We start from the raw sequence: 13160 nt of genomic DNA on the forward strand, positions 1-13160 counted from the left end.
GTTGACGGCATATCTGTGCCTACGAATACTTGGATTTTCCGTACGAATGTGTGCTGATCTCCCACGAGATAATGTTTGAACTCAATCTGCTTTCTATTCAAGATCTCATGTTTTCATTTTCCTATCACATAATATCATCATGTTTGAGTACGTATACTATATGACTGCGGAGAAAATGAGACTGGTTTGATTGATTATGAGGCTTTAATAGGAATTTAAGTATCCTCTCACCTTTTCAGAACATGAATTTAACAAACCATAGCCATCAAATTGAATAATTGATGATAAAAAGGAAGATAGCTTTGAGCCCTTTTTTTTCTCCTTAGTTGTAGTGGAAACCCCACAATGATCATCCTCCAGATCCTTGTCCGGCCAACTACAAAAAGTTCTAGCCTATTCTCCATTACTTCGTTATCACATTATCATACTTTTGTTTCTGGATTTAGTTTTTGTCTAATTGAAATGCACCGTACTAACATGGGACTACATAGATAACGTGATCAACTGATGATTTTGTTCTATTAGTCGACCATGAACGATTGAAATTATTCCGATTAGCAAAATGCATAATTGATCGAACTCTTAGATTTTCACTTTCGCTAACTATGAAGATGCGCGCAGTATAAATTGCTTCAAACTTACTGCAGAAAACAAACTTGAATGGAGGTCATAATCGAAGAGTTCAAATTAAAATCTTCTTTCCAGTGTACGTACGAAACAGATCGGATTGCAGATGAAATAAATGTATGCCAATCAAAGGGCTTGGAGTTTGTATTAATTGTGAGATATATTAGGTCAATGGCCACTACACCATATTAATTGTACCCATTTTGGCTTAGCTAGTCATAACGAGATCGATGACATAAAAAAAAAAGTGTCATAAGTCATAACGAGATGTTAAGTCTTGAATCGAGACTTCCAGAAAGGACGGTAACCTAGGCACAGGAAGACTAACTAACTACATGAGAAAGAGGGGACAGTTTTTGTATGATTGGAGACAAGTGGCTTGATTAACCACTACATCGTATCCCGTTCTCTCTACCAATGTCATATGGTTCGACACCTGCATATATATACACAAGTTTGAAACAAAGAAACAAGTGCAAGAGTGGGATTTCTGAAATTAGATGGACTTGCACTCTTGGCATTTGGTGTTGCTATAATATGGAGGGTGGTGTTCTTGAGGTAGCCTTGGTAAAGCATTCTACGTTTTAGTTTTAGTTTTTCTTTTTCATATGGACGAAACAAGTCACAAATATAAGCCCGAAGCTTCCTTTGTCGCCCTATCAACCTAAAAAGAGAAAAGGACACGGTTTGACCAAGATCGGCGATAAAATTAACCACAAAATTGGAATCACCCTCCACTTTACGTCTCGCAGCATCAGTCCCTTAGAACAGTAGCTTCACCAACTGAACCGAAGTGTCTCCAATATCAATTGCACGAGGCTACTAGGATTAGTCTACCGTACTTCAGAGTTGTGAACGATAAAACTCCCAACGGCAGAATTCCTCTGAACCAAACCATCAAAAGAACTAGCATGTTACTACAACTTCATCGTGGAAGAGAGGTTTAGAAACTCAGCCCTGCTAACTAGTAATTGCACTTGTCATTTGAATTAGCAGTTAGCAGTAAGAAAACTTGTTGTAGTTATGTCAACTGAAAGAGGTTAGGGACTACCTATAAGCACCAAATCATTCCTAACTTTCCCAATGAGCCAACAAGTAGTAATTAAGAAATTTCTATAACTGATGAGGATCATATACGTCCTAGCTAAAAGAAGGTGAATGAAGACATCAATAGAATGGTTAGCAGTTAATTTCGTTATCACTATTACATAAGGGCAGGAATTATCTTTGGTTGAACATGTAGTTCCCGAAGCTTATTCAACAAGCTAATATTAGGATATGCATGCTTCTATACAAATTATTAACTGTATCCAGGCTGCAGACTTATTGAGAGCTTGCCATGCCATTAGAAGGAGGCCCCTAAATTACCTCATGTTCCTATTGGAACACTGGTAGAGGGATACTTAAGATGTGCTTAGCAATGTTCTGATCAAGCACACTTTCAAGCTTACTTTGTTCGGGAACCATTTGGAATTAATAAGAAACTTTATCGTCCAGATTAAAAAGTTGGTCATAACCTGGAGAGACATAATTGAACAAGGGGCAATCAAACATTGAGTTAAAATATTTCCAAAATCACCTCTGATGCAAGCTAAATCTAAACAAAGATAATAGTTGTGCAATAACGCACATAATAAACAAATCAGAGTCTGAAAAAAAAAAGTCCAAACAAGTGGACAATCTAGGAATGAAATGCAAAACAAATATGTAACTCCTCAAAAACTAAGTTCCAATAAATCAAACAATCAATTCAAGCATAAGACATCAAGGGTACACAATAAATGGAAGATTGGTTGAATCCTAGAGATTGAGAAGGATCTTTCCCCATGAGTCAAAAACATACTAAACCAACAAGGGAAGAAAGAGAACTAGACTGAGCCAGCCCAAAAGACTAAGGCCCACAACCCCAAAACCTCCCTCTCCCACTGTAGATCCGGCCAGCTTCGACTACATGGTTTTCTCTGCCACCTCAGTCCGGTGGCTTGCTTGGCTTTGGCACCATGGTGACAATGAGAGTGAAGCTTGACGCCGCCTTTCCAAAATAGATTGAGCCGCCACTGCTAGGGAATTGAGATTAGAATATAAGATCGCACCCCCCCCCCCCAAATTCCAATCAAGGACCAAGAACAAACCAATCTATCGCCGCCGCACACATCGCCGACAACCTAAAGCCTTGACACCTTTAGCCTCTAAAGAACCCTTCCGGCGCAGACTAAATTATAACACTGATGGGAAACAATCGACAAAGCCAACGACAACCCCAATTGCCTAGGCAACCTAACCTCTACTTGTGCTTGAATCGCTTGTAGTATCCAACACCGAGATGTCCTGGAGCAGCCAGTTATAATGTCGCCGCCTTACGTCACGAATCCTAGGAGTCTAGGTTTTGGAATATTTGCTCCGTGAAAAGTGGAGCTCAAAAAGTCTTTGTTTTTTAATTGCTAAATTTCAACATTATTGTTTGTATGTTACTCTGTTATATGCAATTAGCTAAGTGAACTATTTCTGTTTATGTTAGGTTTGCAAAGATGATCCTCATAATCATATATTTACTTGGCCAAAAGTATTCGAATAAGATAGAGTTTGAATTTATGCACGTGTACAAACTAGTTCGGATGCAAGTAATTCCCTGACCTAATTGATGCCCAACGCATACCAAGCATGATTGATATTACTATTGCTACTGTAATATAAATTTCACATTATGAAAGAACAAGTAATTATGTGATGTTTTTTTTTAAGTAATAATTATGTGATATTAAGGAAAATAAAATAAAAAAGACAATCACATGTTTCCTGTAAAATACTTAAATCCACTGCTAGGTCATGGGAGTTGCAGCAGTTGCCTACTATATTGCTACAGAAGTAACAGAGCCTTTATGTAAAAAGCATGTAGAGTTCACATGTGAGGAATTTGCAATAGATATGTAGGTTTTGTTTTTTGGGTTAAGATCCCATTTGCAATTGAAAAGCACTCATCATGATACATTTGTTAGCCATATTTGAGTTGGTGACTTGGTGCTAACAAAAGCTCAAAAGCCCATATAAAGGCAAGGTAAAATCATGGAACAGACAACTTAATCGATTTCTATTAAAAGGTGTGTATTATGATATAAGTGGCGAACAGATTTTTCATCGTAATTTCAGTCAAGTGTCTAATCAATTTAAGTAATTTCTTACAAAAAATTGATATAACCATATGTGTAATCAATTAAAAAATGAGTGATACGAATTATGATATGATGACGCCCTAAAATACAGGAAATGAGAGTTCAGACGGACAATTGCAAACTTTTATTTCTCTCAAAATTTTAAATGGGATGGTAATTGGGTGTAGGGGTGGCACTTAAGATTGAAAAATCGAAAATCAAACCGAAAAAATCGGACCGAAATTGAAAAAAAACGAACCGAACACAAGAAAACTGAACCGAACCGAATTAATTAGTTTGGTTTCCGATTTGGGCACATAAGAAACCGAATCGAACCGAATATTTGATTTAATTAATGTGATTTTAGGTTTATATTATATATAATTATATGTTTCTCTTTTGTAGTGTTATATATGTATATATAATCATCTATGTTTATATGTATGCCAATATATGTATGTTTCAAATAAGTTTACTAAAGCAAACATATATATATATATATATATATATATATATACAAGCGGATGTGAAATTACTAAATCCGCTTTAATATGAAGCAACTATATGAAGGAAACTTCTCGGGATCGATCGACACCAGTCGATATGATTGATATATATATAAATATATATATAGTGACCTCGTAAAATTTTTATCCAATTCGGACATCGTTTAACCGTCGAAATTTCCGGTAAACTGAAAACAATACTAATATGTCATAAGGGAAGACCCATTACCAAAATACGAACATCAAAAATCGTTTGAATATTTGAAATCACCTAATTTTTGTCACCAATTGTGTGCAGTCACACCAAAGAAACCCATTTGTCAAAGACCTGGTCAATGAAAATTTTAATATGTCAAAACGCCTCTTTTTTAGTTGACCGTTGGTATGAACAATCAAACCATATCCAAAACGGAGACGAAAATTTTATGGGGTCCCTAAATATGTATACAGATCACATTTGCTAGTGTCGATCGACCATATTTTGAAATAGAGCTGGCGATCACCTAAGTGTCAACTAATGTATCATAACATTTATATTAGGTTTAAAATAAAATTATCGCATTATGAAGCGGCTATATGAAGGAAACTTCTCAGAATCGATCGACACCAGCCGATATGATCGGTATATATATTTAGTAACCCTATAAAAATTTCATCCAATTCGGATCTTGTTTGACCGTCAAAATTTTCGGTAAATCAAAAATACCACTAATATGCTCTAAGAAAGGACCTATTACAAATATGTGAACGCCGAAAGCTACTTGCATATCTGAAATCACCTAATTTTTGTTACCTATCGTGCGTGGTAGCAATGAGGAAACTCATTTAGCAATGCCCCGGTCAATAAGGTTTTATTATGTGAAAACGCTTGTTTTTTGGTTGACTGTTGGTACGGACGGTCAAACCATTTTCAAAACGGACGAAATTTTTACGGGTTCCCCAAATATATATACCGATCACATCTACTGGTGTCGATCGACCATATTTCGAACTGGAGTTGTCGATCGCCGAAGTGTCAACTAATGTATCATAACCTTTTTATATTAGAGTTATAATAAAACTATCACATTATGAAGCGACTATATGAAGGAAGCTTCTCGGAATTGATCGACACCATCCGATGTGATCAGTATATATATTTAGTGATCATTTTAAAATTTCATCCAATTTGGACCTCGTTTGACCGTCGGAATTTCCGGTAAATTAAAAACAACACTAATATACCCCAAGGGAGGACCCATTACCAAGATGCGAATGAGAAAAGTTGTTTACATATTTGAAATCACATAATTTTTGTCATCGATCGTGCGTGGTCGAAACAAGGAAACTCATTCGGCAAATCCCCGGTAAATGAGGTTTTATTATGTGAAAACACATCTTTTTTTGTTAATCGTTGGTACAGACGGTCAAATCATGTTTAAAATGGATGAAATTTTTACATAGTCCCTAAATATATATGTCGATCACATCTATTGGTGTCGATCGACAATATTTTGAAACTATAATTAAAAAAAAATTCAAAAAAAAAAAACGAAAAAAACCGAACCGAACTGTTCGGTTCGTTTTCAGTTTGACCTATCAGAGAACCGTGAACCGAACCGAACCAAAGTTCAATTTCATGAAATTCCGGTTTGAGCCTAAAACCGAACCGTTTGAACCGAATGGTACCCCTAATTGGGTGGAAGTTACTTCTCTATTATATTTGATTCCTTCGGTCCCATTTAGTGCCTACACAACTTCAGGTTCAATATGGTACAGAAAAAATTTAGTAAACAGTGTGAGATCGTTCAAAATAATGTATGACTACCTTTCAATCTCGATTCAATTTTGTACCTCACTCATTTAAATGTAAGTGTATTTTGGTCTCTACCTTTTATTTGACTAAGTTTTGTCTATGAGTTATTGATAGAAAATGGACACCACGCGTTCTTTGTGCATCCATGGTTTTTGTTTTTTTTTTTTAAATCTGCTTATGTCCCTCCCCTCCTACATAGCACGGAAGCTTGGTTGGACGACCGATTCCCGCTTCGGAAGCGGAAGCGGGAGCGGAAGCGCGGGGAAGCGCGACGGAAACGCGATTCCGAAAAAGGTGGGTTTGGAAGCGCCGCGGAAGCGTTGGCTTCCAAATTGGAAGCGCGACGGAAGCGTTGACTTCTAAATTGGAAGCTTGATGGAAGCGTTAGCTTCCAAATTGGAAGCGCGGCGGAAGCGTTGTCTTCCAAATTGAAGTGTGATTCATTCTCTACCTCTATTTCATCAATCAATGTCTTGAGACTCTTCTTGTCGTCTCATCTTCTTATTTATTTCGTTAAGCGGTTAAAGATGATCATCATCAATCAATCTAATATGTGTCAGAAATAAGGGGGAGAGATATCAGGAAAATCTAGATGAGAGAGATATAGAGAGAAGACAGAGAGTTGTGGAGAGATATGAAAAAAAATCCATATGAGAAAGAGAGACAGAGGGAAGACGAACCTTTTTTTTTTATCAATTTCATCTAAGTGATATCTCTTTGACTTGCACGTGCCCAACACCTTCACACTATGTTGTACATTCTTTTGTTTGAATTTTGAAATGAAGCTTTAATAATGCTATAATTAAAGATAATCATGGCTTAGAAAATAAGTCATTAATAGTTATCCAGTTATTTTAATACTAGATAAAATAATTAAAAAATAAAATATTATAATTGTTCCGGGAGAATTACTATTCTACCCTTGTGTGTGTCTTAGCCTAATAGGTTTCCTGTTAGGAGATAGATTAGCATCTCCGTAGTAGATTAGGACTCCGAATCCTACGGGATTGTGGTGTTGTAAATGCCTATATATAGGCCCCCATATCATTCAATAATATACAAGTTTTTCATCCTCAAACACGTTATCAGCACGAAGCCCTAAAACCCTGAATCTTTTAGAGCATTCCGAAATTTTTTTTCCTTACCTCCGCCGCACCGCTGCCTCCTGCCGCCGCCGCGCCGCTGCCTCCTGCCGTCGCCGCAACCCCCTGCTGCCGCCGCCGCAGCCCCTGCCTGCCCTCGCAGCCCATGCCTGCCCTCGCAGCCCCTGCCCTCGCAAGCCCCGCAGCCCTGCAGCCCCGCAGCCCCGCAGCCCCGCAGCCCTGCAGCCCAGCAGCTCCTGCACGCAGCCCCGCAGCCCCACAGTGCTTCCTCCGCATTCGCTCCGCAAAGAAATCTTTTTGCCCCGCAAGTTCCCGCATCAAATCACTCAAAATTGCTCATCCCGCATATTCACGCAAGAGACGTGAAAGTCACAAGCAAGGACTTCGCTCAAGAGAAGCTACTCCCGTATACTACAAACCCTCCAAGGTAAATTTTTCATAAACGTTCCCGCTTTTGAACGTATAGATATATTATATCGGGCGCTATTAGCCTTCTTCTTGTCTTAACTCCGGCCTTTCTTATAACGCCGATGAGACTATAGAGGGATGGGTTTCCTCTCTTGGTCGATGTTTTCTGTGTGACGGTCCTGGGGGAGTCACGATTGTTTTGAAAGGGAAGTTAATCGATTTTCGTGTGGTCGCCTGAGTGCACCGCTGTTTTGGGTGCGATCATGAGTATCGCCGCTTGCATCGATTTTTCTTGTGACCATATACGTCACCCCTTCTAATTCCTATTATACTTGAATCTAATCGATTCCGTATTCGTTTTGTAGATGTCATCGCCATCTCGACCGGAATTTGGCCTTCTTGATCTAGAAGGAAAGGAATACCACCGCTGGGTTTCCGACATGGAACTCGCTTTCGAGAGCCGAGGGATTGAAGGCATGTTTGCCGACCCTCCTGCTGATTTCCCACCCATGGCTAAGACTCAGACTCTCATCTTCATGAGACGTCACATCCATGCAACTCTCAAGAGGCAATACTTGAACGTAAAAGATCCTAAAGAATTATGGGACAAACTACGCTTGCGGTACAACAACGTTCATGATAAGCTTCTTCCTGAATTGACCGTTAGATGGGACAACATCCGTCTATTGGACTATAAGAGAGTGGATGATTTCAATCAGGATATGCTATGCTTGCAATCCGATCTTGGCACCGTTGGTATCATCAAGACCGACCTAGATCTTCTCAATAAGACATTGGACACGTTTCCAATCAACTATGAGGTTCAAGCTCATACGTACCGCACTCATGTAGAGGAATGGAAGATCCGGTCTTTTGCCGACTTAATGGCACTCTTAGCTAAGAAGGAGAGACATTCTGAGATTCTCCTCAACAACAACAATAGACCTGTTGGCACTAAAAGAATTTCTACGCCACAGGCTAACTATGGGAAAGCTCCTAAGCAAAAGAATCAATCAAGGAACGCTCCATATCAGCACCAAAATAACAACTCTCGTGGTGGGAGACAACAAGGCCGATCTCGGCCTCGGTCCAATACATGGACCCGTGATGGTGGCGGCGCCGCACCCTCAGGGGGAGGCCGTACCCGTCCCACACTCCAAGGAGGCCGTGCGCCTCCTAATGCCTCCACTTCCGGTAATGGCAAGTCTCCATGCTTCAAATGTGGCTCCTTCAAGCACTTTAATCGCGATTGTCGCGCTAGCAAAGAGATGATCAAGGCTTACTCCGCCTACAAGAAGTTTCTACAACCCGAATCGAATCATGTGGATGAGGACCATGAGATCGAGACTCACCATATGTCCATGAAACCCGAGCCCCTTGCTTCTAAGGCTAGGCCTCCGGTTGCTACCATGGATACTCCCGACTTTGATTAGTCGTTTTAGCTTCTTTAGCTTTATGATTCAAGTAGCGTTATGGCCGACCGCCATTGTTATTTTCATTGACTTTGTAATAGTCTTTTGCTTTTGGAATTAGAAGTTTATGTGTGATGTATTAAAGATTGGCATTCAATAAAATTTCTCATTTCTTGCTTACAAGACGATCTCTTTGAGAATTTTATTTATCCGACACTTAGCATGATGATCAACGTGTGCAACTCACGTGGTTTTTAAATTGGACGTTTTTTGGGTCACATGGGACCCCAATAGCACTACATTGTGAACTTGGAACTTAAAATTCGGAAAACGAACCTCGGAACGTCGAAAACGACGTCGTTTTGCCTTGGCCGGCCCCGGTTACTATTCCGGCGTTTCCGGCACGTTTTGCCGGTGTATTCGCCGTCTTCCGGACATTTCCCGGCGTTTCCGGCACCGCCACTCGGTTTCTGCCGGCGTCCCCTGTCGGACCTGAAATCCCGGCCTCCATACCGGCCAGTTTCGACAGCCGCCGGCCGGTTTTTCCGGCAATAGGTGCCGCCGGTTTTCCACCGAGTTTTTCGACGATTTTTTCGTCGTTTTCTCGTGATTCTTCCGGCATATTGCAGCAGCCCCTGCTGCCACGTTTTCCTCGTCCAAAATTCACCCGGTTTAGAGTTTTTTTAACATGGTTTCCCGGTTTGTTTTTCCGGTTTTCTCCAAGTCCGTTATATGCACTCACCGGTACTTTTTGTGTGTGTTCCCACACCATTTTTGGATGGTTTATACCACCCTAGTTTACTGTTTGGTATTTCACTGCTTCAATACCATGATTTCCAACTCTTTAGTTGAAGAATGTAGTACTATTGCCATGTGATACATTCGATGGGATCGACCTTCGTTCCGATTCCCATTCTTACAATATCCTACGGCGTATTGTATAGAATTGTTCCCGTGTCGCTGACTCTCTTAATTGTCATTTTGTAGATGTCCCGCGGTGAAATCGAATGTCTAGCTGATTGCGGAATCACCCACACTGTCCTACGGCACAGACAGTTGTTTACGGATCTAGTGTTTTCGACTTCTTCGATGACTACAATGATTGGCTCGAAATCCATCATTCAAGGAAGAGGCACTGCTTCTTTCATGTTGCCTAATGGTACGACTCTTAACGTCGTAGACGCTCTTTATGCGCCGAAGTCTCCCCGCACCTTGCTAAGTTTTAAGGACATACGTGCCAATGGTTTTCACCTCGATACTTATGTTGAGAATGGAGAGGAATATCTTTGCGTTACCTCTGAGAAAGCAGGCCATCGCCGCATCTTAGAGAAGATGAAGAGTCTTGGGAATGGTTTGTATCTTACTTCCATTCGGATCTTTGAATCATATGCGGTTGAACGCAACTTTTGTGATTCGGACTCTTATATGCTTTGGCATGCCCGTCTTGGGCACCCTGGACGTGATATGATGATTAGAATTCTTAAGAATTCACATGGTCATCCATTTTTCAAGTCCCGGAAGCGATTGGAGGATCACCTCACCCGTGCTCCGCACGGTGAGGCCGTGCCTACCCATGCACCGCATGGTGCGGCCGAGCATGCCCCACTCGGCAGCTCCTCGGCTTTCATGCCGTCGGTGGCGGCATCCCCTCCTTCACAGGAGCTTGTGATGCCTCCCGTGCTTTCCCATGCCTCCATGGCAATTTCTGATGCCCATCGCTCGTTTTGCAAAGCTTGTTCTCTTGCTAAATTTCAAGGAAGTCCTTCTTTTGCTAAGGCTTCAACCGAGAACATTCCATTCTTACAACGTATCCAAGGTGACATTTATGGACCTATTCAACCAGAATGCGGACCTTTTCGATATTTTATGGTATTGGTTGATGCATCGACGCGTTGGTCACACGTCGCTTTGCTATCCACAAGGAATGCTGCATTTGCTAAGTTATTAGCTGAGATCATCAAACTTCGGGCTCACCACCCCGATTATCCTATCAAATCCATTCGTTTGGATAATGCTGGAGAATTCACCTCCAAAACTTTTGATGATTACTGCATGTCTATTGGGATCGAAGTTGAACATCCCGTTCCTCATGTTCATTCACAGAACGGTCTAGCAGAGGCTACCATCAAGCGTATTCAGCTTGTTGCTCGGGCAATGGTTATGGGTACTAACCTGCCGGTCTCTGCGTGGGGATATGCAGTGTTGCATGCAGCGACACTTATTCGTTTCCGACCCGCGGCTAACCAAGCGTTTAGTGCGTACCAGATGGTAACTGGTTACGAACCCAATATTTCACACTTACGCATCTTTGGTTGCGCCGTTTATGTGCCTATTACGCCTCCGCTGCGTACTAAGATGGGTCCTCAGAGACGATTAGGTATCTATGTTGGCTATAATTCTCCAACGATTGTCCGCTACTTAGAACCAACCACCGGAGATCTCTTTACTGTAAGATTTGCAGATTGTCACTTTGATGAGACATGCTTCCCGTCGTTAGGGGGAGATGGGAATGTTATCATTCCAAATGAACGTCAGGAATTGACGTGGTGTGTCCCCACTATGTCTCATTATGATCCCCGCACTGCTCAAAGTGAGTTAGAAGTGCAACGCATTATCGACCTCCAGAAAGTCGCGGATTCGATGCCCGACGGCTTTGTAGATATTGCTAAAGTGACGAGATCAAACATACCCGCTGCGAACGTACCGGCACGGTTGGATGTCCCGAAATACGGGCGTGGAAGACAAGCTCCTGGACCTAGCAACGTTGGCACCGCCCCTGACAGTGGGACGGAGGCCGACGGCGGCACCATCGTACGCCGTGGTGTTGCCGGCGCCCCTTGTGGCGACGATGCTGAGAAGGCCCGGCATGGAGCAGCTTCGGCCTCGGCTAGTCAAAGAAAAAGGGGGAGACCGATAAACTCTAGGGATTCAAAACCTAGAAAGAAGCGAATGACTAAGGCACAGCGCGTCATCAACGATGAATCACCATCGTATGAAGTTGTCTCTGATTACAGCTATGTCCATGAATCAACTCAAGTGTTTCCGTGGGACGCTATGGAACCTTGTTTGATGCCAGAGAACAACGAAATCTCAGTGAACTACACAAGTGAGCAGTCGGTCCGAAACCGAGCCACTACATGCATTGATGACGTTTTCGCTTATTCCGTCGCACTTGAGATCATATCTGAAGACGGCGTTGAACCTCGCTCTGTAGCTGAATGCGAACGCAGAGCAGATTGGCCGAAGTGGAAGGAAGCAATCCAGGTAGAACTTGACTCATTAGCGAAGCGAGAAGTCTTCGGAAAGGTTGAATTGACTCCAAGAGATGTCAAACCTGTTGGACATAAATGGGTCTTCGTTCGTAAGCGTAATGAGATGAACGAGATCGTGCGTTATAAGGCAAGACTCGTGGCGCAAGGATTCTCACAACGACCTGGTATTGACTATGAAGAGACTTATTCTCCTGTTATGGACATCATTACCTTCCGCTACCTTATTAGTCTGGTAGTGTCCGAAAGACTAAACATGCAGCTTATGGATGTGGTCACAACTTATCTCTATGGGGATCTTGACGCAGAGATATACATGAAAGCTCCTGAGGGACTACCTTTACCTCCATCAAGTGCCTCCAGACCACGGAGTGCTCATGCAGTCAGATTACGTCGTTCATTGTACGGGTTAAAGCAATCCGGAAGAATGTGGTACAATCGGTTGCATCAATACTTGGTGAGAAGGGGTTACAAGAATGATGAACTATGCCCATGCGTGTTCATACGAAAGACAAATTCCGGATTCGTCATCGTTGCGGTCTACGTTGATGACATGAACATAATCGGTACTCTTGATGAGATTGAAGAGACCGTGTCTTATCTGAAGTCAGAATTTGAGATGAAAGACCTAGGGAGGACGAAATTCTGTCTCGGCCTTGAGCTTGTGCATAGGGCCGACGACATCTTAGTGCATCAGTCAAATTACACGCAGAAGATGCTTCGACGTTTCAATATGGATCTATGCAGTCCATTGTCTACTCCCATGGTCGTCCGAAGTCTAGATATCAAGAAGGATCCCTTCCGTCCTAAAGAGGATGATGAAGACGTTCTTGGTCTTGAAGTTCCATACCTTAGTGCGATTGGGGCACTATTGTATCTTGCTCAATGCAC

Source organism: Argentina anserina, chromosome 5 (genome assembly GCF_933775445.1).
Source record: "Argentina anserina chromosome 5, drPotAnse1.1, whole genome shotgun sequence".
Taxonomy (NCBI): Eukaryota; Viridiplantae; Streptophyta; class Magnoliopsida; order Rosales; family Rosaceae; genus Argentina; species Argentina anserina.